Here is a 26,646-nt window from a genome sequence, read left to right on the forward strand (position 1 = left end):
CTACCGATGCGTGATGGTAGATATTTCTCCATATTCGATCTTCTCGACAAATCATTTCTGAATGAGAAACATGCTGTATAGTTTTTCATAATATACATAATGCAAATGCGGTTTTCTCAGCCACTTTGTGCAGAAGAGCTGAAGCATATTTCATGTCAGTGTGACATTAGATGCATGCTGCCTTCATGATGTTGCAATTTTAATAGCTAGCAGTGAGAAAGCACGAAGTCATAGTCCTACTTCGATAACAAATTTTTGGAGATTCCCATGCACTGAGTCTAGTACAAGAAGAATTCATATATTTTCAATTAAAGTTTGTTGTTTTGAAAGTGACACAATAAGGGAAAGAAGAGCTTAAAATATATGAAGTATAGGATCAGATTTAACTGCGCTACACAAACAAGAATGTTAGAAAACGTTGTTTAGTTTTTCCTCAGGATCTTTCAGTACTATCTGTAGAGACAACGACAAGGAAGACCAATGTTTTTAAAAGAATTCTATTAAAAATATCTCTTCAATTATCTTACAAATAGACAGGTTATAAGACAAATATAAAACATACTCCCAATTTGTTGAGAACAGGTTAAGAAAAAAGTATAACAGTAAATTTAAGTTCCTTGCTGAGGTCGTGGCCATGACCATGCAGCTGCAGTATCAGAAGAAAGGGTAGTGATTTTCCTTATCTACAAGAAAAGCCGGTTTGAACCAACTGCTGAATAAGAAAAGCTGCAAAAATTGGCGGTCTAAAGTACTTATTTACAATTTTCTAAACGTAAGACTGAGTAAGCCTACAGAGAAAATTGTGAAGTGGCGGATACAATCGAGGACCTGGAACCCTAATATGGCCAGGGAAAGTATGTAAAGCAAATATACAGAATTTTCTAAACGTAGCAATGAGTAAGTCTATACGGGAAATTGTGGAGTGACGGATGCAAGAAAGGGCCTGGAATCCGTAATACGAGGTTCATTCAAGTTCTAAGGTCTCCGATTTTTTTTTTCTAATTAACTACTCATCCGGAATCGATGAAACTGGCGTTACTTCTCGACGTAATCGCCTTGCAGACGTACACATTTTTCACAACGCTGACGCCATGATTCCATGGCAGCGGCGAAGGATTCTTTAGGAGTCTGTTTTGACCACTGGAAAATCGCTGAGGCAATAGCAGCATGGCTGGTGAATGTGCGACCACAGAGAGTGTCTTTCATTGTTGGAAAAAGCCAAAAGTCACTAGGAGCCAGGTCAGGTGAGTAGGGAGCATGAGGAATCACTTCAAAGTTGTTATCACGAAGAAACTGTTGCGTAACGTTAGCTCGATGTGCGGGTGCGTTGTCTTGGTGAAACAGCACACGCGCAGCCCTTCCCGGACGTTTTTGTTGCAGAGCAGGAAGGAATTTGTTCTTCAAAACATTTTCGTAGGATGCACCTGTTACCGTAGTGCCCTTTGGAACGCAATGGGTAAGGATTAAGCCCTAGCTGTCCCAGAACATGGACACCATCATTTTTTCAGCACTGGCGGTTACCCGAATTTTTTTTGGTGGCGGTGAATCTGTGTGCTTCCATTGAGCTGACTGGCGCTTTGTTTCTGGATTAAAAAATGGCATCCACGTCTCATCCATTGTCACAACCGACGAAAAGAAAGTCCCATTAATGCTGTCGTTGCGCGTCAACATTGCTTGGCAACATGCCACACGGGCAGCCATGTGGTCGTCCATCAGCATTCGTGGAACCCACCTGGATGACACTTTTCGCATTTTCAGGTCGTCATGCAGGATTGTGTGCACAGAACCCACAGAAATGCCAACTCTGGAGGCGATCTGTTCAACAGTCATTCGGCGATCCCCCAAAACAATTCTCTCCACTTTCTTGATCATGTCGTCAGTCCGGCTTGTGCGAGCCTGAGGTTGTTTTGGTTTGTTGTCACACGATGTTCTGCCTTCATTAAACTATCGTACCCACGAACGCACTTTCGACACATCCATAACTCCATCACCACATGTCTCCTTCAACTGTCAATGAATTTCAATTGGTTTCACACCACGCAAATTCAGAAAACGAATGATTACACGCTGTTCAAGTAAGGAAAACGTCGCCATTTTAAGTATTTAAAACAGTTCTCATTCTCGCCGCTGGCGGTAAAATTCCATCTGCCGTACGGTGCTGCCATCTCTGGGATGTATTGACAATGAATGCAGCCTCATTTCAAAACAATGCACATGTTTCTATCTCTTTCCAGTCCGGAGAAAAAAAATCGGAGGCCTTAGAACTTGAATGCACCTCGTATGGCGAGGTAAAATATGTGAGTATCCAATAAATGTAATACATGCAAAAAAAAGTACGGACCTTTGGGCCGATAATGTTTTAATGCTGTTTTAACTTTCCACATCATCATATATATTATTTCCTAACAATGGTGTTTTTTTTGTCAGCACGCTATATCTCCCGTATTACTTAATCAAATTGAATGATTGAGACATCATTTTCAAGATTTCGTCTGTCACTAATGACGACAAATACACAAACAGTTTAAATTTTTTTCTTGGAAACTACATTTTGGAAGCATTTTTATTACAAAAATGTAGAATGTGCCATCTGTTGACAGTCTGGGCTAAAATGCACGAGATCTGTTGTAGTCTAGCTTCTTTACCCAAGTGTATTCTATTATGCCATTTCTGTCATACACGTCGATGCAAGGAATTTAGAAAGCGCCATCTATTGACAATCTAATTTTGCTGTTACGCACAACTGCCGTTTGTCTTGTCTACTCTCTTTGAGCAAGAGTTGTGTACTGAGCGAAAATGGTAATAATGTCCAATAAAATTATCCTTCGCTATGACGACTAATAAAGCACACAAGTTCAGACGCTTCAAAGAGGAGTGTTAGTATTTACCAGAACCTGTTTTATTTCGCACAGACAATTATACGTGGCTTTGACACCATCTCATATTTTCAGTGATATTTGATGTTTGTGCTAAACACAAATGTAGCCAAAAAGTACGTGTAAACGAAGGTCACATGATATCTACTAACATTGTTTTCGAAACAGTTTGGAAAATAAAGAACTTTTAAAAAACAAAATTAGTTTGACAAAGGCTATATCTGCCTTCTGTATTTTTTACATTTAGCCACATTTTATCTAATAATGCCGATTTTTTACAGTAAGACTAATTTTTGTTACTATTATCCAAATTAAATTACCAATATTAATAAATGCTTGCATTTATTTATTTATTTATCCATTAATATATTGTCTATTGTAGAGAGATCTGTGTAATGTGGGAATTATTCGCACAGGAAAACAAGTGTTCGTTTATTAGTCACACTTTATAGTTGAATTCACACGTATTGGTTTCGTCTGTTAATGTGAATGGCTTCTTTTTGGTGTTAGGTTTCAGCGACGGTCGTAGGCTTCTGTAATTTTCACCCAAATTTCTGGTTTCATTACGCAGTCATCTGTGCCTCGTTGACAGTAAGTGCAGCTAACGAGCACCAATACGATGCATCATCTGAGTGGAACTGTATCCATTCTCTAAGGCGGGTCTTCTTATGTACCTCTGTCACTTGGGGGCTGTTAAATAATACTATTCCTTTCTGACCATAGGTAATGAGCAACAGAAAATGTAACGATTAGCATCCTTGGACTTGTGAAGGTAAAGACACTTTGTCAGTACTTCTTACAAATGATACAGCCTTCGACAGGGGACTCGATTCGATTATTCTATCAACAACAACTTGGGGCAACTTTTTAGTATTCTGGTATTTCACTGGCGAACAGATGGAAAAGCACTTAGCAATAGAGGACCACGAGAATTCATCAGAAGTCCCTGACAAAGCTGCTCTTTATTACCGCACTGCCTGTCAGTCTAACATTCAATACGGGTCCTAGCCACGATTCAGGCAACTCGCAGAGGCTTAGCTAATATGAGGACTTTCTAAAATTATTTTCACAATATATGTATTAAAACCTGTCATGCTACCCTGTGACACCAACAACGCAAAATTTATTTCTTGACGTCCTCCCAAACTTGTACAGGTCGTATCAGCATTTAGGATCAAAATTACACAGACGATAGAGGAAGCTAAAATTAGCATCTTGAGCTGCGGAAACATTGATTAGAAAATAATATTTCAGACGGTACCAAATTTTGAAAAAACAGTGCGTCTGAGGCACGTTTTTGTAAACTACTTATGTTTCATAACAAACAGGTGCCTGCCTCATCGGTGTTGGTGGTGCTACCTGGAAAAACAATACAATTATCTCTGGCGTCCCCAAAGAGGAGTTCACTTCTGTTTACAGATCTTGACTGATTGTGGAGATTGGGTATTACTCGTTCGAAGAGCTTGTTAACATGCACCTAATGTGTGGTTCAGCATGACGTAGTGTCCAGAAAGCCGAACGAATGCACAGAGAAAAGTGCGCAACAAGTGGAAAGTAGAAATTCCAGTAGAAACTGAAGAGAAATTGGTAGACAACTAGTAGAAGGGGCTGGCTCCGCACATTTTTCATGTCTTTTGTTTTCTGAGATAGAAATTAGTAATCATGGTTGTCTGTACTTGAAATTCGTAAATGTTTTTAACTCACTATCAGTTTCCATTTTGTTTATAGACATTGCAAAGCTACACTTCCTATTTTATCTACCATTAGTTCTTGTTACTATCTGCGAGGTCACAGCTTTGTTGTGAAGCAGTTTTGAAGCCGGGAGGCTGGCATCCGGCGTCCCGACTGGTCACATCCAAACTAAAAGTGCATAGAAATGTGAAATATTGACCCCAGATTACATATACTTGCTTGTCTCTCGAAGATAATGTGTCTGCCCTGGAACGGGCCACGAACTTGAACTTTTGTAAGTTATAGCGACATTCAATCAGCGAAGAGCGAGAGTCCTGTTTCAAGTCAACACGTGAGACACGTCTGAAATTTGTAACGAACTTTTGTCTACAACTTGTTGTGTAACATGTAAGACATCCATTTCGACGCGAGCGCAAGGAGCGAGAGCCCTGCTTCGAGTTAACTCGTGGCGTAAATCTGTAATTTGAAATAAAGTTTTATGTTTAATTTTGCTGAACAACGTGAAGGCCGCAGTTTCGTCGCGAACGCCGTTTATAAATCGCTCACTTGTCGAAGAGTAGACGGTTCACAGGAAAGGGCAAATAGCGCTGGTAGCTACGCCCTAGCTTTGAAACATTCCATTAGAAAAGTTTATAAATTACTGTGCTGGTAAATCTCTTACGTTATTTGATTTCAAACAGCTGAGCAAAACTGAACGTACTCAGACGTTTCTCTCTTTACTTATTCTGATCATCACTAAACTTACACAACATTTTTAGCGCAACGCAATCTGTCTTTCAATAATCCCTACAAAAGAATGGCCCTGACTAACAATACCCTATACCTTTCATGAATCTCTTACTTTACAAAAATCTTCGTTACTCGAACTACTGCAATACGGCGAGCGCCAATACTGCCAGCTAAATAAAAGATTCTAACTACTGAAGGCTCTAACTACTGATAGGCATAGCTAGCAAATGAAAGATTTTGATAGAGAACAAACAATGTATTTACCTTAATAGTGTTCAAAAGTCATTATATATATATATATATATATATATATATATATATATATATATATATATATAATCCAGTCTTACAAATTTCGTTTTTCTGACGGACACACGTCCAGATCGTCCGCTCTCAAAACCCTGCCAGCTGTCTTGCCACATCCACCACTGCTCACCTCCAACTACACAACGCTATGCGCTGTTCACATCCAACTGCCCAACACTACAATAGCAAATATTCCAACAATGCAAATCAGCCACAGACTGCACACAGCACAGTCAGTGATTTTCATACAGTGCGCTACGTGGCATTAGCAACATAGAAACCTAAACAGCCTACTTACAGCTTTTACCGGTGCTGGCCAGTAATAGACCTGGGTGTATATTTTTCGGTCGGTCACCTCGTGTAGCCTCACTCTCGTTCTGGGCAGCACATCGGAGGAGAAGTGACTCAGACCCTTGTCTTGAGCACATTATAAGGGCGCATTCGATCAGCAAGTGTCAACACAGTAGTGAGATTGCAGCAAGCACTGAGCTCTAGGGTCAGATTCACGTGTTTGGAATCTGCGAAAGTGTTGAAGTTGTGTAAAACTGCGTTCTTTTCGTGTTACATTTTGCATTAGGACTTGCTATGAAAAATGAGATTTGTTCCTCCTTTCGATCTCATCAGAAAGCGTGGTGATCCGTATCCATTTCTGAGTTAATCATCTCTAAATTCAAGTGACTCCAATCGCATTCTCTCACTCACTAAGCTATTTCTGAAAACAGTAAATTAATTTCTACATATTTTTGTGTCATGATGTTCAGAGTAGATGTTAAATGTTGTAATCCAGGATTTGTCTGTCTACGACGGTTGACCTAGTCCATCAAATTTGTTCACACAAATGGTTCAAATGGCTCTGAGCACTGTGGGACTTAACATCTGAGGTCATCGGTCTTAGAACTAGTTAAACCTAACTAACCTAAGGACATCACACACATCCATGCCCGAGGCAGGATTCGAACCTGCGACCGTAGCGGTCGCGCGGTTCCAGACTGAAGCGCCTAGAACCGCGTGGCCACAGCGACCGGTTGTTCACACATTATAATGGGTTTTTCATACGTTTGGTCTCCGCGAATCCATTATTTCACACCTTTCCTTTCTTCACTATTCCACCAGGTGTATCTTACCTCCGTGTTGATATTTGCTCAACACGATGCTTGCTTCACGCACTTTTATTGTAATAAGGCCAGAGGCTACGATACGTATCCCTACTGCGCTCGCATTTATCTTCTGAAAGAGCTATCGAGAAATCAAGGTAAGGGATCGCTGGAGTTGTTCATCGAGTTTACGGCCGCTGAGATGGCGTCATCGTAAATAAGTGCTTCCACCACAAAACTCTCCATTTTCAGGCTTTCATGTAATGTAGGCAACAAACGACATACACATCTGGCCTGCACACACTTACTCTATGAGGCCGAATTTTAATACACATTTAGGCAGCATAGTGTCAGATCTGCAGTGAGGGATCGAGAGAATCATAGTGTTATTTACGAGTAACCTCCTCCCCCCCCCCCTCCTCCTCCTCCCTCCCAGCCTTTCGAAGCGTTTTGCATTAGCTTTGTCATCTCCAAAATTTTACCTTTAAAATCAGATTGCGCTATTAGTGGGTCATATTAAGTGTCTGGTGGTATATTTCAGGAAACTAACAGGGTTCGTAACCTTGCCTGAAAACTCAGGTACAGTTTCAAAGTCGCTGCCGGGCTTAAAACGTTAGTTATGTTATGGTCAATAACTTTGGTAACATTCACATGAACTGCCTACGGAATATCAGACCCGAAGAATAAGGGGACAAACTTTGCTCATACTCATTTTTGAAGAATTAGACTGTGTCTTAATACACCTTGTGAATTCATATACGTATGTGTTCTGTAATATTGCAAGAAAAATCATTGTTATATATCCTCAGGTGAAGGTCTGTGGCCTCGTAGCGCTAAAGGAACCAGTTGACGGAAATGAGAGTGTTATTTGGCGTTTTAAAAGGTTCATACATTTAAAACGTCGCTGCTTTACTCACTGCCAGTATCGGTAATACACTGCTTTTACCCTTCAGTTACCTTGTCCTGCTTCATGGATTTGTGGTGGGCTGCCGGTCGCTGTCAATGCTCTACCGGTTACGGCAAGTTTCTTGTCGGAGGTAAAGACACAGGTAACTTTGCAGGCGATTAATTATTGCATATGCCACTTGTAGATATTTGTTACCTCTCGTGTAACATTGCTGCAGTAGGATATACTGTATTAACGGTCTACCTACATGTCTAAGCAGAACCCGCCGCCTGTGACTACAACCATGCTACCGATCACTGGCTAATTCATTTACGAACTTATTCAGAAACGAGTTACATGAACTGCGCGTTTTTTACTTATGCATCCGTACACGAATTCTGAGTCGTGAAAGCTATGATTAAACATTTCATTGTAATGTAAACCTTCATACTGGAGTTAATTCTGAAAATAATGTTAATTTAAATTCTTTTTAAAGTAACAGACTAAAGAAAACACCTGTATCATCATTCCATAAATACACAGATACGATAAAGAGAGTTACGTTTGACTACTGTTTACACTATATGAAAGCCGTAATTGTTTTCCAGGTTTCTATGATTTTATAATATCGACAAACGACGTTACGGTCATATTCAGTATTAATATAAGAGAATTTATGGAATGTGCAGTTCACAGGTCGCTAAACTTTAAAACTACAGTCTTCTAAGAGGAGATGTCCTAAAATGACATAGCATAAGGGAAAAATACTACTGTGTGTACATTTTTTGAATCAGAAGCTTGTTTCGATGATGACAGACGCCTCTCCCACCGACTCATCGTGCTTTTGTTTACTTCCCGGTCTCCATAGACATTCTGCAAGCGCCTGTGAATATCAGCGATGCTCTGTTTTTCTACCAAAAATAACTCAATGGCAATTCTCTGCTTCCAACGCACCTCAGCTACAGATGCCGTTATGAAGGGCGCGTATAACGCCGCCACCGGTACGAAATCAATAATATTATAGGGGTTAAAGCGATACCAGACCACGATGCCCCACAATAAATTCTATTTCAATTGGCCGAACCAAAAAATGTATCGAATTGCTTATTGAAAGCCCCTCGTATGTAGCATCTACAATATTGTAAGTGTTCAGTTTAGAGGAGGTATTAGTTAAGCAATAACAATTAAGATGATTGCCTTTTGAGAGGCAAATACACTACTGGCCACTAAAATTGCTACACCACGAAGATCACGTGCTACAAACGCGAAATTTAACCGACAGGAAGAAGATGCTGTGATATGCAAATGATTAGCTTTTCAGAGCATTCACACAAGGTTGGCGCCGGTGGCGACACCTACAACGTGCTGACATGAGGAAAGTTTCCAACCTATTTTTCATCCACCAACAGCAGTTGACGGGCGTTACCTGGTGAAACGTAGTTGTGATGCCTCGTGTAAGGAGGAGAAATGTGTACCATCATGTTTCCGACTTTCATAAAGGTCGGATTGCAGCCTATCGCGACTGCGGTTTATCGTATCGCGACATTGCTGCTCGCGTTGGTCGAGATCCAATGACTGTGAGCAAAATATGGAATCCGTGGGTTCAGGAGGGTAATACGGAACGCCGTGCTGGATCCCAACGGCCTCGTATCACTAGCAGTGGAGATGACAGGCATCTTTTCCGCATGGCTGTAACGGATCGCGCAACCACGTATCGATCCCTGAATCAACAGATAGGGACGTTTGCAAGACAACAACCATCTGCACTAACAGTTCGACGACGTTTGCAGCAGCATGGACTATCAGCTTGGAGACCATGGCTGCGGTTACCCTTGACGCTGCATCACAGACATGAGCGCCTGCGATGGTGTACTCGACGACGAACCTGGGTGCACGAATGGCAAAACGTCATTTGTTCGGATGAATCCAGGTTCTGTTTACAGCATCATGATGGTCGCATCCGTGTTTGGCGACATCGCGGTGAACGCACGTTGGAAGCGTTTATTCGTCATCGCCATAAAGGCGTATCACCCGGCGTGATGGTATGGGGTGCCATTGGTTACACGTCTCTGTCACCTCTTGTTCGCATTGACGGCACTTTGAACAGTGGACGTTACATTTCAGATGTGTTACGACCCGTGGCTCTACCCTCCATTCGATCCCTGCGAAACCCTACATTTCAGCAGTATGATGCACGACCGCATGTTGCAGGTCCTGTACGGGCCTTTCTGGATACAGAAAATGTTCGACTGCTACCCTGGCCAGCACATTCTCCTGATCTCTCACCAACTGAAAACGTCTGGTCAATGGTGGTCGTGCAACTGGCTCGTCACAATACGCCAGTCACTACTCTTGATGAACTGTGGTATCGTGTTGAAGCTGCATGGGCAGCTGTACCTGTACACGCCATCCAAGCTCTTTTTGACTCAATGCCCAGGCGTATCAACGCCGTTATTACGGGCAGAGGTGGTCGTTCTGGCTACTGATTTCTCAGGATCTATGCACCCAAATTGCGTGAAAATGTAATGGCATGTCAGTTCTAGTATAATATATTTGTCCAATGAATACCCGTTTGTCATCTGTATTTCTTCTTGGTGTAGCAATTTTAATGGCCAGTAGTGTAGAAATGTAGTATGGTATGCCAATAAAATACTTTCGTTGGAATTGTTCTAGTTTTGTAGGATTTTCAACACACTTTCGTGTTCCTTTCACCTTCTCGTACAGTGTTGCAACAGTGTTTTCTGGAGATCAGGGCGCCGCCTGTAGTGAGCTGGCTCACTTTCTTCAGGAAGGGGGGCCGTACCCTCCCCTCGCCCCTACTTCCAGGCCGGTCAGTCATGCGACGCGCGGCTCACTCAGTGCAAGGCACGGCAGCAAAGCAGCCCCTCCCCCCCCCTCCCCCGTCTCTCCCGTCCCACACAACCTGCCGCCGCCGTCGATAAGCGCCGCGCTATAGATAGCGACGGACCGGAATTACTACGGGCAGGGTTAATGCGCTGCGCTGCGCTCAGCGGCCCGACGGCCGAAAGCCACTGTTGTTGCGCCCCGCGGGCGGGCAGGCACTGGTTGTCACCCGCCTCCGCCAGCCGCCTGCGCCCTTCCCCCAAGTTTCAGCGCTGGCTGCCACGTCAGCTTTTATGTACGCGCTGGAGACCGCCCACTTGGCCCGCAGTAAACATTTGCGTGCGTGACGCGGAGTGATTTCTGCCGATTTACACGGCGTGCCACCCTTTCACTTTCGTGACCCTTTATTGCACAGGCTGCCGTACAGGTGAATGCGCTGCAGGTCCCCACTGCCTTCGTAACATATCGTTCCCATGTCTGTTGCGACCAGTATTCGCAGGAGCAATTATCCAATCCAACTTTTTAATTGGTGGATGTAGTTGACGTTCCGTTTAAATCTGGCCACACAGACGGCAACGAAGTTGATGCACGATCTCCCTGATCTTTGTTTTTAGCGACACAAGAGCCAGTATACACTGAGGAGACGATATATATAGAAGCTATGGACCCACACAGAAGACGTAAAGGGTCAGTGCATTGGTGGAGCTGTCATTTGTATTCAGGTGCTTCATGCGAGAAGCTTCCCGACGTGATTATGGCTGCACAATGCGAATTAACAAGCTTTGAAAGCGAAATGGTTGTTGAAGCTGGACGCATGGCACTTTCAATTCCGGAAATCATAAGGGAATCCAATGTTCCGATATCCGCAGCGTCAAGAGTGTGCCGAGAATACCAAATTACAGGTATCACCTCTCGCCACTGACAACGTGCTGGCCGGTGTCCTTCACTTAACGACTGAGAGCAGCGGCGTTTGCGTAGAGTTGTCACTGTCAACAGACAATCAGCACAGATTGAAATACCCGCAGAAATCAGTGTGGGGAGTACGAAGGACGTATTCGCTACGACAGTGTTGCGAAATTTGGCGTTAATGGGCCATGGCAACACACGACCGACGCGAGTACCGTTGCTAACAGCACGTCTTCGCCCGCAGCGTCTCTCCTAGGCTGATGACCATATCGTCTGGATATTAGACGACTGGAAAACGGTGGCCTGGTAGATACGTCCCGATTCCAGTTGGTAGGGTTCGGATGTGACCCCGCGAAGCCATGGACCCAAGTTATCAACAAGGCACTGAGCAAGCTGGTGGTAGCTCCGTAATGATGTGGACTGTGTTCACGTGGAATCGACTGAGTCCTCTGGGAGAGCTGAACCGTTTGTTGACGATTTGCAGCCAAGCTTGGACTTTATGTTCCAGAACAACGATGAAATTTTTATGGATGACAATAAACCGTGTCACAGGGCCACAGGGTTGAACACATTCTGGACACTTCGAACGAATGATTTGTCCACCCATATCGCTCGATATGAGTCCCATTGAACGTTTATGGGACATAATCGAGAGGTCAGTGAGCGCACAAAATCCTGGTTCAAATGGCTCTGAGCACTATGGGGCTTAACATCTGAGGTCATCAGTCCCCTAGAACTTAGAACTACTTAAACCTAACTAACTTAAGGACATTAGACACATCCATGCCCAAGGCAAGAATTGAACCTGCGACCGTAGCAGTCGCGCGGTTCCGGACTGCGCGCCTAGAACCGCTCGGCTACACCGGCAGGCACGAAATCCTGCACCTCCAATACTTCCCCAATTATGGGCACCTACAGACGTGTCATGGCTTAGTATTTCTGCAGGGGACTTGCAACGAGTCCAGTTGCTGCATTACTCCAGGCAAAAGGAGGTCCGACACCACATTAGGAGGTATCCCATGACTTTTGTCACGTCAGTGTACGACGAAGATTTCGCGAACTATGTGAGCTAGAATTTTAAATTAATGAAAAGCTGCTCAAATTACCAATAAGAACATTAACAAGTTCCAACACGTTCCGACCTTTACATACAGTCATTTTCAAAAATGACGTTGCTTCTCTGCAGCATAATATTCAGAACTGCTTGAAAATGGGGCCGGTCGTTGTGGCCGAGTGGGTCTAGGTGCTTCAGTCTGGAACCTCGCAACCGCTACGGTCGCAGGTTCGAATCCTGCCTCGGGCATGGATGTGTGTGCTGTCCTTAGGTTAGTTATGTTTAAGTAGTTATAAGTTCTAGGGGACTGATGACTTCAGCTGTTAAGTCCCATAGTGCTCAGAGCCATTTGAACCACTTGAACTTGAAAATGGACTGATGTGAACGCTAAACCGGTCTTGTACTTGATAAAGTTATTATTGGCATCTGGAGTGGCGTTTAACTAACTGGAAATACAGTTGTGGAATCAGCATTCTCCGAACATGGAGAAACGGAAAACTAGAATTCTTAGTTTTTCATCTATCATTGACTAGATTGGTCGGTATTCTCTAACCCCTGTGAAGTGCGGTGTCTGGGAAATTTATGATGATGCTCGATAGTGTAATTCGCACCTACTAATCTCTTTTATGGACAAGAATCTTTCTGCTGAAATTCCGCTGACTATAGGTGTTCCGTTAGGACGATTAATTTGCAGACACTATTAGCGAGAAGTGCTGGTAAGAGACAGATCTTACGAGATGTACTATTAATGAGAGAAGGGAATGAGAATGGTTGCATTTGAAATCCTAGGTCAAGACTACTAACATTCATGTACTGTTTACCAGTTTCAGCACACTGGCAAGTCATCTTCAGACCAATAACAATTTTGGCTCAATGCATTATGTACTAACCACCAGGCTATTACTCACTGATAAACACTGAATTAGTTAATAATATTTATTTATGTGAAGCTGTCTCGTTATTGTGCTGAAACTAGTAATCAATAAAAGAATATTAACGATCTTGACATAGGACTTTTATACACACATTTTAACACAACACGTCGCCTAGCTCCGTATTTGACATGTCAAATAATAACACAAATGCAAATGATTCTGATCTCCAGGGTTGATTAGCTGAAAGGTTTAACAGTTTCCGAGGCGATCTGGAGCTCGTGAAATCGAGAAGTGGGCCAGTGGTCGTAGCTGTAGGAAGTAGATCGTGGACGCTCAGGAGCGGGTCTGTTGTTTGATCGTATTACTGGTTTATGGCGGAATGTCAATGATCCACAGTGACTGACATATTATTTCTAACAAGGGTTTTTCACGGCATTCCTGAGTAAGGACCAGTCTTCTTTTCTAATCTTTGTAGGCTACGGTTGTGGCTTAGCGGGCGCTCACGAAATTCTTTGGTGGAGAACTTGTTGTGGACTGTGGAGGTATTAGCGAGCTGGATGTTGTATGCAATAAAATATATGAGCTTGGCAAACGTTATTATTTATTTATTTGTTTTCGTTACAGCCATCTATGGGCTACATCTACACAATTTTCCTCACTTTCTAAAGTTCTCTTCCTTCCTCTTTCGCCAGTTCTCCTTCATCCGTTGGCTCACTCGTGCACGTTCTTCTGCCGCGAATACTCTGTTCTTCCTCGTTTTCTCCTCGAAGAAATCTTTCACGCCTGCAACCTTTTTCCTAAAGATCTTCTGCCGTGATCCCGCATTTTTCTAGATCCCAGTGCACTTCTTTCACCCATGGACCTTGTGTCTTCCTGTTCTCCTGGAAGAGAAAAATCTTGTTGGCGAGCCTCTCTGATTCCATTCTTTTAATATGTCCGTAGAAAGGCAGCCTTCTTTTCTTCATTGTGGTGGTGATATTTTCAAATCGTTGTTAAGGTTCTTGTTTTGATCTTAGGCGGAAAGTAAATTCATTAAATATTTTTCTGAGCCCAAGAATCTTTCTAAGGGATTTTCTTTCTTTCTTTTCCAAATCTGAAAGTCCATTCCTGGCTGTTTACTCAGATGCATATAAACATTCAGGTTTGACGACTGTGCTGCAGTGTTGGAATTTGGTCTGGGATGAGAGTGATTTAGATTTGTATGTGTTCTGACACAATCTGAATGCTATTTCCATTTTTCTTACTCGTTCCTCAATTGCTGCCTTTTCATTGTTGTTTGGAGTCAAAATCTCTCCTAAGTACTTGAACTTCTGAACTCTTTTGATGTCGCCATACTTGGTCCTCATTGCCCAGACTGGATCAGTGGCATATGTTCATATATTGTGTCTTCTCAAAAGATATTTGCAATCCTGCTTTCACTGCTGTTTCCTTGAGGACTTTGATCTGTTTAGTCGCACATTGCAGATTCTCTGCAAAAAAGAAAAGAAAAAAACTATATCATCTGCCAACGAGAGGCATTAAAATGTAAGCCCAGACTGTTTGCGGCCTAGCCTGATTCCATTTGGAAAGTTGAACTGACTCATTTCTTTTCGCCATTAATGGTTCAAATGGCTCTAAGCACTTAACATCTGAGGTCATCAGTCCCCTAAACTTAGAGCTACTTAAACCTAACTAACCTAAGGACATCACACACACCCATGCCCGAGGCAGGATTCGAACCTGCGACTCCAGCAGCAGCGCGGTTCCGGACTGAAGCGCCTAGAACCGCTCGGCCACAGCGGCCAGCTTGCCATTAATTAAACCTAACATTATCCATTTGTTTCCATTGAAAGAAGTGTATATTTTCACGTCTTTCATCGTCTTGCACATGGTTACAATATCCATGAGTTGATAGGTTTTGGTTTTCTTTCTCACTAAGCTGTTAGTTCGTTAGTTAATTAAAGGTTCCATAGAGAATTTGAAAGGAGTGAAAAGCCCCATTAACAGATGGCGTTGGACACCAACACGTGTGATTTCGTATGAGAATTGCATATAAAATGACGGGTGTGAAATACACCAGTATGTTACAGAATTGCATCATCCCTAGCCTAGCTGATGTACAGCTACTGAAAGGTGTGACTTTTATGCAGGATTGAGTGCCACCATGTTGCTACAAGTGTGAAAGATCTCTTGCGCACGTCGTTTGGTGGGGACCGCATGCTGAGCCGCCACATCCGTCATTCTCGACCTCCCAGGCCCCAGATTGTGTGTGACTATCGGTTGTGGGGTTACCTGAAGTCGCAGGGTCCACCGCGATCGTCCTACCTCATTAACTATTCTAAATTGACAACATCCGATGACAGCTTCACACACTACCTACTGAAATTCTGTACAATGCTGTTCCCAACACTGTTCCTCAGTTACAGGTATTGTTAATGAATGACAGCCGATATGCTGTACATTTGTAACAAAGAACACCGTCTTTGATAAGTGATTTGTGTCACACGAGGCGCAATTTGTTGGGCCATTTTGTCCACTTCCTTGGATTCAATAAAAACCCATGTTATTTCAGGTTAATTTTCACCTCTCTACCCACATTATACTCTGAAGTATTCAGTTTTCAGTGTTAATAAACTCTTGGATCACTCTGTATATCACATAATCTCTAACTACCCACTGTTGACGTATTTATACTCTCATCCAGCCTCCCAGTTTGCCCAGGTGGTTTAGGATTAGGACCCTACAGTAAGTATACGACATAGCGTACTAAACCCCACGATTCTGAAATAGCATTACCTGCAATGTTTAAAATAATCTTAGACAGAAATGAACACTTTACTTCCGTAACGTAAGCTCGAAATGTTTTGATACTGCAGTGAAATTAGACCCATGTAAGTCTAAACCATTTCCGTATTTGAGAAGATATATGCGTTCGTTACAAAGAACAAGTTGAATGTCGGCCGTTAACTGTTAGTATATTACAGTTTCCAGTACAGGTATCCAATCCTGGAATCCGTTTTTGCAAACAGACGTCTTTCGAATAACGGGTTGCAGGCGTATGAGAAACAGGAATACACTGGCAACAGAAGTGTGAGGTAGGGCTAGCATGCAGGTGACCAGGGTAGAGCCTCACCAGACACGAAATGAGAAATCTCACCAGTACCTTCATATGGTAGAGCACTTGCCCGCGAAAGGCAAAGGTCCCGAGTTCGAGTCTCGGTCCGGCACACAGTTTTAATCTGCCAGGAAGTTTCATATCAGCGCACACTCCACTGCAGAGTGAAAAAATCATTCTGGAAACATCCCCCAGGGTGTGGCTAAGCCATGTCTCCGCAAAATCTTTTCTTTCAGGAGTGCTAGTTCTGCAAGGTTCGCAGGAGAGCTTCTGTAAAGTTTGGAAGGTAGGAGACGAGGTACTGGCAGAAGTAAAGCTGTGAGGACGGGGAATGAGTCTTGCTTGGGTAGCTCAGATGGTAGAGCACTTGCCCGCGAAAGGCAAAGATCCCGAGTTCGAGTCTCGGTCCGGCACACAGTTTTAATCTGCCAAGAAGTTTCACCTTCATAAGGGGACTGTAACCGGAAAATACGCGAGGCCCACTTGTAACTATGATGAAAGGACACCACAGGGAGATTACTCTTAGCTGTGTCCTACAGAGTCCCCACATGAAAGCAGCAGGCGTCCTAGGGCAATAGGGATGTGCCATAGGGGTAATGCGTAAGTGTGCTCAGCAGCGACTAGTCAAATGCGGCGAGAGTATTCTCGCTAAGACGACTGCTTTTGAAAGGGTACCGTACTTTCTAATTCCACTGTCTGAGATCCGGAGGTGACCTGGTCTCGACATCAGGTATGTGAGGCCAAGAAAGACCTTGTACAGAACCGCTTGCCCGTATCCCTCCGTGGGCAATGGCAGGTAGTTAACTGGGTGATTTTTCAGGGCTAATTTCAGAGGCGGTACGTGAAACTGACGTTAGGTATCATCAGGTGAGAGAACTAATAGCCTGATTGACCACCAAGTGACGGAAGGCTCGTTTCCACAACAGGCTGCTAGGATTATACGAGTATGTATAGCCTGTAACGAATCAGAGTCCCTCTGCAAAAAAACAAAAAAGGGACAGATCTCTGAAACACGTCCCCCTGCACATCTAGGTCTTCATCTACATGGGAACTCCGCAAAGCACACTTAACTGCCTGGCAGAGGGTTTATCGAACCATCTTCAGAATAATTCTCTATAATTCCACTCTCGAAAAGCGCATGGAACAAACGAACACCTACATCTTTCCGCGCGAGCTCTGATTTCCCTTATTGTGTTATGATGATCGGTGCACCTTATGTAGGTCGGCGTCAACAAATTTTTTTCGCTTTCTGAGAAGGAAGCTGGTAATTAAAATTTCATGAGAAGACCCCACCGAAACGAGAAACGCCTTTGTTTTTATTATGTCCACTCCAAATCTTGGATCATGTCCGTGACACACGCTCCTCTATTTCTCGATAATCAAAATGTGCTGCTCTTCTTTGAACTTTCTCGATGTACTCCATTAACCTTTTCTTGTAAGGATCCTACACCGCACAGCAATATTCCTCAAGAGGACGGATAGGCGTAGTGTAGGCAGTCTCTTTAGTAGATCTGTTGCATATTCTAAGTGTTCTGCCGATAAATCGCAGTCTTTGGTTCGCCTTCCCAAAGCATTTTCTCTGTCCTTTCCAATTTAAGTTGTTCGTAATGGCAACTCTGAGGTATTTAGTTGAATTTACGTCCTTTAGATTCGAATGATTTATCGTGTAACCGAAGTTTAACGATCCCTTTTAGCACTCGTGTGGACGGCATCATACTTTTCATTATTTACGGGCAACTGCCTATTTCGCATCGTACAGATATCTTTTCTAAATTGTTTTGCAGTTTGTTTTGATCTTCTGTAGTTTAAGTGTGCGTGCTTAAGGACGGACATAGCAAATACCACATTCGACGTGGTCCTTTACGTGCTTATGTAGCTTAATATTAACAGTTTTGGAAACTAAGGAAGTATTTTGATGGTGTTATCTTGCTATTTTACAGTTTGTGGTGATTTGTGGCAAGATGCTGTACGTTACTTAAAAACGTCGTCTCCTCAAAGGAAACAATAATAATGAGTGAACATGATCTTGGAGTTTCCATTGATAACCAGATGATCAGGAATGACTTACTCCTTTATTAAATACACTGTTGTTTCTTAAAACTGCAACACCAGGAATGGCAGAAAATAATGAAATCTTACTTATCGTGCTTATACAGTAGAGAGGGAAGAATTCGTAGGTGACACAGGTTTGCATTTGATGTTCAGATGTTGACCGTATCTTGTACGGTTTTATTTTAAATCTGAACCAACGGATTTATTGCTGCTGTCATACTGGCACGGGGCCAAAGACCCTCATGAGGGTTGCATTTTGTCATTTTACAGGCGGAATTAACATATGTGTATCTTAAAAACGCCCAAGGGGGTGGAATTAACTAGTAGCAAAAGATTATGAACTAAAGAGTTTCTTTCAAAAATAAAAACTTCTTAGCCACGACGTTGACTTTCCTTAAGAAATACGTTTTTGCAGTTCTAATTTTAGTATCTTGAAAGGAGCAATTTAACTGCGTGAGCCAATTTCGACCCCTTCTACTTTCCAAGCTACATTTACTATTTTACGAGGTTGTTCGAGCAGTATGTATTTTCAGTTCAAAAGCTATCCTACCTACTTTAACGTGCCACATATCAGCATAATGGTTGCACATGTTTTATTCAATACGCAGAATTTCACACCTGTGATAGTTGTGTCCATCGCTACTTTGATTGTGCTATTTCTTATTAGGGATCAATCATATGAGAAACGCTCCATTGTTTGATTCAGGAAGGAATAAGAGAATTATTGAGATGGTGCAACAAAATACATGGCAGCAAATAAACGCCAGAAAGCTTCTTGATTATCGTAATGATTCCAACACCAAAGACACATTGAACCACGAAACGCTGTGAGGGCAGAACAGTTTCCCGCATTCCACGTACAGCCAAAGTTATGTTAAGGACCATGAATAAAAGACTAGGAAATTTAATGGAGGAGATTTTGGCTTAGGAGCAGTTTAGAAGGAATATAGGCACAAAAATTTGCAAATTTTGGAAGATAATTGTTTTTAAGAGCAAAACTTTTTTTGCTTTTTATTCCCCAGACATGTTTCGCTGAAATTTCAGCATCATCAGTGGTTTTCTTTTAATTATATTGTATAAAGCACGAAAAATGCTTTTTACCACTTGTACACATATAAATTTGAGTTTCTAAGACAGTATATATATATATTTGTTGCATTTGAGAATTTAGAATTTTCAAGTCAGTTTTAATGTTCGTTGGGCTGTGTTTTATGTCCACAAGGTGTTCAGTAAATGTAGAATTACAGCTGTTATTTTTTAATGTCAGCCTTTCCGCCATACTTCGTACGTATTGCTGCGAGCAGAATCCATGGAGTAAGCGATCTTCGAATCCTCCAACAAATGAGATGTTCAAGACACAACCGTCTAGTAATGGGCGTCGTCTTCTGGGAGTATGCAGGGTGAGATTGTTTTGTAGGTAGTGGAGACTAAAGCGAGATTTCCGGAAGGTGACACTTAATAGGCTGCAAGCCCGAATTTCCAGTCAGGCCAGGGTAGCAGTCAAACCTCCACCTGGAACGCAATAAGGCCACGCAACAGATTTCGGACCATGGTACTCGTTGCTATATTTGACTGGACTGTCCGGCCACTTCCACCATAGGGTCATTATTTAGCACCTTCACACTTCCATTTCTTTGGGTGACTGAAAGATGAACTACATAACCAATATTTTCCCAAAGTGGCTAGGTTCAGGTGTTTGAGGCGTTTAGGAGCACAGTATGCAGGCTGTAATTCATCGTGGGCAAAAGTGCATAAATGAGAGAAGGCTGCTGCAGTCTTGCTATATTTAACTGTGTTGTTATGCTTTCTGTATCTATGATAGTTTTCAAGAAAACAAATGGAAAGGATTAATTTAAAATACATATAAGGCACTAGCTTCAAAATTACCCTCTTGTATTGTGAGGAAAATGGTTGATTTTCTTCCGATTCGAATCAGTGTTTAAGTTTTCAATGTTTAATCTTATGTGTGGCCGGCCGATGTGGCTGAGCGGTTCTAGGCGCTTCAGTCCGAAACCGCGCGACTGCTACGGTCACAGGTTCTAATCCTGCCTCGGGCATGGATGTGGGTGATGTCCTCAGTTTAGTTAGGTTTAAGTAGTTCTAAGTTCTAGGGGACTGATGACCTCAGATGCTAAGTCCCATAGTGCTCAGAGCCATTTGAACCATTTGTTTCATCTATTATTTATAACTCGTGTCTCTGTGGTGCAGTCGTGAATAATGCAAGTGGTATAATTACAAAAACGTTATCTGGTAAATGACTCGCCAAAAATGAAATTATATAATTGAATTTTAATTGAGTTCAACTGAATTAATTAGAAAGCCAAAACTGTAAGAGCCGTCCTGTGAAATTGTGTTGCCTAGCACAGTGAGCAGTGGTAAAATACGTGATGATACAATACGTGACATACACTGCCAATGTACAAAGCTAACAGAAAAACGTATGTAAATTTAGGAAACGAATTTTGAAAGAAAAGACGACCAAAATGTTTCTGCTAACATGCCTTGTGAATTTACGTACGCAGTCAGACAAAAACTAACAAAAAAAAAAAAAACTATACATAATTCCAAACAAAGAATAATGCACAGCAAATATAACACTGCACTGTGAAAATAAAACAATTTGCATAGGAAATTAAACCTGGACTGAATTTTGCTCAAACTGACCTGATAATGAATTCCGAAAAGCATCTTCTACCTCTGACTGATCTCACTATGTTCTGACTGTACTGAAGTAACTGGTCCTAACAATTTTTTGTTGCTTACCCGTGGCAACGGGAACTCTGTACTGTTCGAAGAGATGAACATAAAATTAACATGCGGACATGCGGTGCAGCAGAAAGCAAGCTAAATGGGAAAGGAAAGCCTTGCGCAGTGCACTGCAAGGATGTGCAACTATTCTAAGCATCTCGTGTTTCGATTTAAGCCACTGTGTTCCTGTGTTTGCGTCGCCACCCGTAATCAGAAAAAGTGAAATTATTTCTTGACGAGATGGTGGTGTAAATCGAACTTGTTAAATAATTGAAAGGAATTCTGTAAAGTTTGGAAGGTAGGAGATGAAATACTGGCAGAAGTAAAGCTGTAAGAACGGAGCGTGAGTCATGGGTAGCTCAGTTGGCAGAGCACTTACCCGCGAAAGGCAAAGGTCTCGAGTTCGAGTCGCGGTCCGGCACACAGTTTTAATCTGCCAGGAAGTTTCAATTACAATGATCTTTAAAAAAAAAATATTTTTATAACAAATTACTCTGCCGTATAGGAGTGGTAAAATCTATAACCTCTGAACAATTAAATTAACTAACCCCAAACAGTAAAGTAAAATTCTATTAAAATATTCCTTTCTTCAAACTCGTCATAACTACACGCAAGCAAGCAGTGCAGCAACAACATTACTTCACCTGTCAAATTAGTCTATACCAAATCACATTCCAAAATTCGTCATTCTCTGTTGGCGGCAAGCCATTTCAGTCCGCTTAGCAGCCTAGGCAACATCCGACTCACTCATTAGCTTCTTAAAATGTTACGGCAACTATAGCGCTACTAGCAACCAGAGATCATGGTGCCTGTTCTCAAAACCCCTGTGGAGTAACATATTGACTATTGAAAACTACTGTTTGAAAAATGTTTAGCGTACAAATATGAAATGAAAACATAAAGTTCACATCACTTTTCTTGATAGCAAAAATAACCTGGAAACATTACAAGTGTTGCATTATGAGAAACCATTTTCGGACAATTAAAAGTAGGTAAAACATGTATAGCAGTAAATAAATAATTATATCATAGATGTTATAATGAGCGTATGATCTTCTATTCAGATGTGTAACAGTGCGCCGACTGGTTTATCCGGCATGATAGACTCTGGCTGATCTCTGCGGTTCGCGAGCAGAATCCGCGCAAACGCGCCCTGCCCGACGCGTTTTGATTTTTCATCCGCAGCTCTCTGTAACAGATGCGCGGTAATTTTTCACAATGAACGACCCCCAGCCGCGTGGATGTACGTTATCGGATATCCGCACTCGTAAATTAACATGGAGCCGAGGCTGGCCGGCAGCGTACATCGGACCTGCCACGGGCGAGCATTACGCGCCGCGGCCGCTGTTGCTGTTGCTGCAAGCCGCTGGCAGGTGGTGCTGCTCAAAGGGCCAGTCGTCCCTAATTACTGGAGGCAAAGGGCACGCAGCTCCGCACAAAGCCGAGACGAGGGCAGGCCGACCGAACCGAGGCGCGAAACGCTATCTCGGCGGGCGATGTCTGCGATTGGGGCGCACATCGCGACTAAAAATAAATTGCATAGCGTGACTTTATGGCAGTCGCGTGTGAACGGCCGCGCGTTTAGTTTTGGCAGTTGGGTGGTGGTGCCCGGGGGGGGAGGGGGAGGGGGATGGGTGGCGAGGGAAGGAAGAGGCATGTGAAACCGGGCTGCCCGGCTATCGAAAACGGTACGAGGGAAGCAAAAGAAAAGGAGGAAATTCGCTGTCAGGTGGCCTGTGGACCGTAACTTAGCGGGCGTTATAGTCGTCGGCGCTGCGCCCGTCTCGCCGATTTGCTTTCTTTGCGATGAAACCCGGCCGCGGCGGAGCACAGCTGTTCCGGGCGAGGTCACGGAGCGGCATAGAAATTCCCCAGAAATCCCATAAGTTATTACCCACGCAGTAATAAGCTTCCCCGGGCACGAAGCTTCCTTGCATTTCAGTGATTCCATCTTCGGTCCTCCTCCACTTTCTGATCCATTTCTTCCTTTTTTTTTCTCCCTCCCCGTCGTTCCGCTCAGGTGTGTTGGTTTCAGTGGTTTTCTAGCCCCCGGTCGCCATGGAAACAATCTCTTTCTCTCTTATTATCCCCTTTTTCTGCTTCGTATGGCTGCTGATTGTAGGAATATACTTTGTGTGCGGGAAATAAGGCGTCGTCCCTTTTCCGATACGCATCGTTGAGATACAGTTGGTTCCGTCGTGTATGCCGTCGGTTCCCACTTAATGAGACCTCGCCTCTCAGGAACCATAAACAAAGAAATATCGTATGCTCACAACATGCGAGAAAACTAGATCAATCAGAATACAATAAAGGATGGACAGGAATTATTCCTTGACAGCAAATTTCACGTTGAGAATATTGCGCGTTCCCAGTAGCCTTTACAGGATCTATATATACGCTTATTCTTTTCCAAACAAACAGTTTCAAACAGTTTAGTGCAGTAATTTGTACAACGTTTAAACGTACGCTAATATGCCGTACAAAAGTACAACTAAAGTCAGTATCTCTTTTTGTAACCGGGGAGGGAGGTGTGGGGGGTGGCGGGGGGGGGGGGGGGGGGGGTCGGGACGACCACTAAGATTATACAACCACTCAAATTATATACATCTCCTACTGTTATTGCTTCTGAAAGTGTCAAACACACAACACACGCGCGCACACACACATACACACAAAGGTACATGGACACACATGCATACATATATACATACACTATGTGATCAAAAGTATCCGGACACCTGGCTGAAAATGACATACAAGTTCGTGGCACAATCCATCGGTAATCGCTCTGAGCACTATGGGACTTAAGTTCTGAGGTCATCAGCCCCTAGAACTTAGAACTACTTAAACCTAACTAACCTAACGACACCACACACATCCATGCCCGAGGCAGGATTCGAACCTGACTGACTGACGGACTGAAGCGCCTAGAACAGCTCGGCCACAGCGGCCGACCTTTACGAATCCCCGAAGGTAAAAATTGCGTGGCATCAGACCGTATGTGAAAGGCCAATCCAGTGGTCGGGTACAGTGTCGTTTAACCAATCGCGTACTGAGTTCATGAGGTGGCGCACCATCTTGCTGCCACATAAAGTTCTGTTATTCAGCTTCTTCCAGTTGAGGAGGTAGGAAACACCAGTTACAGCCGCTTCACCGAAAAGGAAAGGCCCATAAACTTTTCGCCAGGATATGGCACGCAAAACGTTCAATTCACATTACGTGCGTACACATTTCAGCTTCAGTGATATGTCGATTCATCATTGAAGACAACACGATCCAGAAAATCTTTATCGTCTTGCAGCAACATTTCGTTTGCAAAGTTGTCACGTAAACCGTAGTCTGTAGGCATTAAAGCTTCTAACAACTGCAAAGGACAATAACGTAGTTGTAAACGTCTCTTTAAAAGTCTCCACACAGACGTTACTGGAACTGATAATTCACGACTAGCCTTCCGAACTGATTTCATGGGGCCACGCGTAAAGGACTCTCACTCGTCCAACGCGTTCTTCAGTCACTCTTGGTCGTTCCATACTGTTCCCTTTGCGCACAGCTGTACAAACAAAACTGTTTGAGTTGCTCTTTCATTTGTTGTATTGTTTATAATTATAAGTTGAATTTAATAAATGATACAAAACCTTAAAACCCGTATATTCGTTTTGAAACAACCCGTATTTTTTTCCCTCTCTTAATGTTTTCTCAGAGTCATTGCAGACATAATAGAATTTTGTTATATTGGGGAATTGCAGAACTTCTACACTGACGTTTAAAAAAGTTAAAACATAAAAAAATCGATAAAAAAGTAGCTGATTTTCAAGAACGAAACATTTGCATATTCTACACTGCGACAGAAGCAGTAATTCAGGAACAAGGTTATCCGCGTTATGCACACTAGCAAGGTGACCATCGTCCGGCTTATGTTCCTTGATCTTCATTTCCCATAACCAAAAATTTGCCCTGTAATGTCAATAAATTGGAATTAAAAATCAATCTGCAAACAAAAAATGTGCGGTGAGTGAATTGGATGTATTACTATAGATATATCTCACAAGATGGAAATCAAATTATCGACGATAACGGATAACTACCATAGATGAACGAAGCGGTAACAGGAAAATAATTAGAACCAACCAAATTAAGACCCAGCGTTTGTAGATGGCAGTCGAACGCAATACCGCTTAGTCACCAATACACATACGTTGTTATTAAATACTTTTGAGCCACGTTGCATGTATAATGTCATTGTTTGTAGGACAACTACTGACTTTGTATGATCACTTTTTCGTAATAAAGGAAATTGTTTTTTTATTCGTTACTTGTCATACGGGTAACAGCACGGCAAAGTCTGTGAATGTCACAGTATAAACTCAGCTTGTAATGCATACGAACGAACTAAATTATTAATATCGCCATAATTAATTCGATGTATATTAGTATGACTAAGGGGCCTTTGCTTCGTAGTTCAATCGACTGTCTCTAGTGGGCGCGGCAACGCCAAACATTCGAAGATAGCGGTGGTGGGAAATTTTTAAAAAATGCGAGATATGGAATTATTCAGTAGTGATTTGCAACTTTCCCATCCCCCCTCCCACTCGTCCTGTCTCTCCCCTTGCCCTACTTCATCTTCTCTCTTCACCAGTCAGAGCTTAGTACACTACTGACCATTAAAATTGCTACACCAAGAAGAGATGCAGATGATAAACGGGCATTCATTGGACAAATACGTCATACTAGAACTGACATGTGATTACGTTTTCACGCAGTTTGGGTGCATAGATCCTGAGAAATCAGCACCCAGAACCACCACCTCTGGCCGTAATAACGGCCTTGATACGCTTGGACATTGAGTCAAATAGAGCTTGAATGGCGAGTACAGGAACAGCTGTCCATGCGGCTTCAACACGATACCATAGTTCATTAAGAGTAGTGACTGGCGTATTGTGAAGAGACAGTTGCTCGGCCACCATTGACCAGACGTTTTCAATTGGTGAGAGATCTGGAGAATGTGTTGGCCAGGGCAGCAGTCGAACTTTTTCTGTATCCAGAAAGGCCCGTACAGGACCTGCAACATGAGATCGTGCATTATCCTGCTGAAATGTAGGGTTTCGCAGGGATCGAATGAAGGGTAGAGCCACGGGTCGTAACACATCTGAAATGTAACGTCCACTGTTCAAAGTGCCGTGATTGCGAGCGAGAGGTGGCCGAGACGTGTAACCCATGGCACCTCATACCATTATGCACGGTGATACGCCAGTATGGCGATGACGAATACACGCTCCCAATGTGCGTTCACCGCGATGTCGCCAAACACAGATGCGACCATCATGATGCTGTAAACAGAACCTGGATTCGTCCGAAAAAATGACGTTTTGCCATTCGTGCACCCAGGTTCGTCATTGAGTACACCATCTCAGGCGCTCGTGTCTGCGATGCAGCGTCCTTGGCAACCGGAGCCATGGTCTCCGACCTGATAGTCGATGCTGCTGCAAACGT

Source organism: Schistocerca piceifrons, chromosome 4, assembly GCF_021461385.2.
Source record: "Schistocerca piceifrons isolate TAMUIC-IGC-003096 chromosome 4, iqSchPice1.1, whole genome shotgun sequence".
Taxonomy (NCBI): Eukaryota; Metazoa; Arthropoda; class Insecta; order Orthoptera; family Acrididae; genus Schistocerca; species Schistocerca piceifrons.